The following is a 677-nucleotide window of genomic DNA, read 5'->3' as shown; positions in this document are numbered from 1 at the left end:
TACTGTGCTTGCTTTGTTTCTTTTTGTAATAATTTCCATCACCTGTTACAGCCCTCTCTTCTGTAGGGTGTTTTGTTTTAGCTTCTGAAGTTTGTGTTGTACATATGTGTACCTGCAGGCAAGACAATAAAGGAGTTGAAAGAATTACTAGATTCTCATAAAATAGGGGTTTCTTAAGTAAGAATTAAAGTAATACTGAACATAAGAATGATACGCATTCTGTTCGACAAGAAAAGGGTATAGGCAGATGCGTGAGGTTTTTCAGTTGGGATGGCGTATACCTTGCTTTGTTTTTATTAACCTGGATATTTGCAGATTAAAATCTTACCTTTCCAGTGAGCTTCTAGAAACAGTGCTCTTACAAACTGCCGTGCAAAGTCTGAGCAACTCAAGGTCTCACTGGCTTTGCAAAGATCAAACAGACTTTCTTATTCAAAGAACTGTGTGGTCAATCCTATAGAAGCTGTCGTTTGTGCAAAGTACCAAGCTGATTTAAAAGGGAAAGTCTATTAACATTTTGGTGTGACATTCGGTGCACAGGTGTGGCGAGGAAGCCCAGACAACTCATCAATGACACGAGGTGAACACAGAGGCTGACAGCCTAAATTCCTTTAGTTGTTGTTGTTGTTTATCTTCTGTCTTGAGCCTGGAGCTTACAGCGTGTGTTTTGCTGGACC

The sequence above is a fragment of the Falco punctatus genome, assembly GCF_963210335.1.
Source record: "Falco punctatus genome assembly, chromosome: 3".
Taxonomy (NCBI): domain Eukaryota; kingdom Metazoa; phylum Chordata; class Aves; order Falconiformes; family Falconidae; genus Falco; species Falco punctatus.
Note: the sequence above shows the minus strand (reverse complement) of the source record.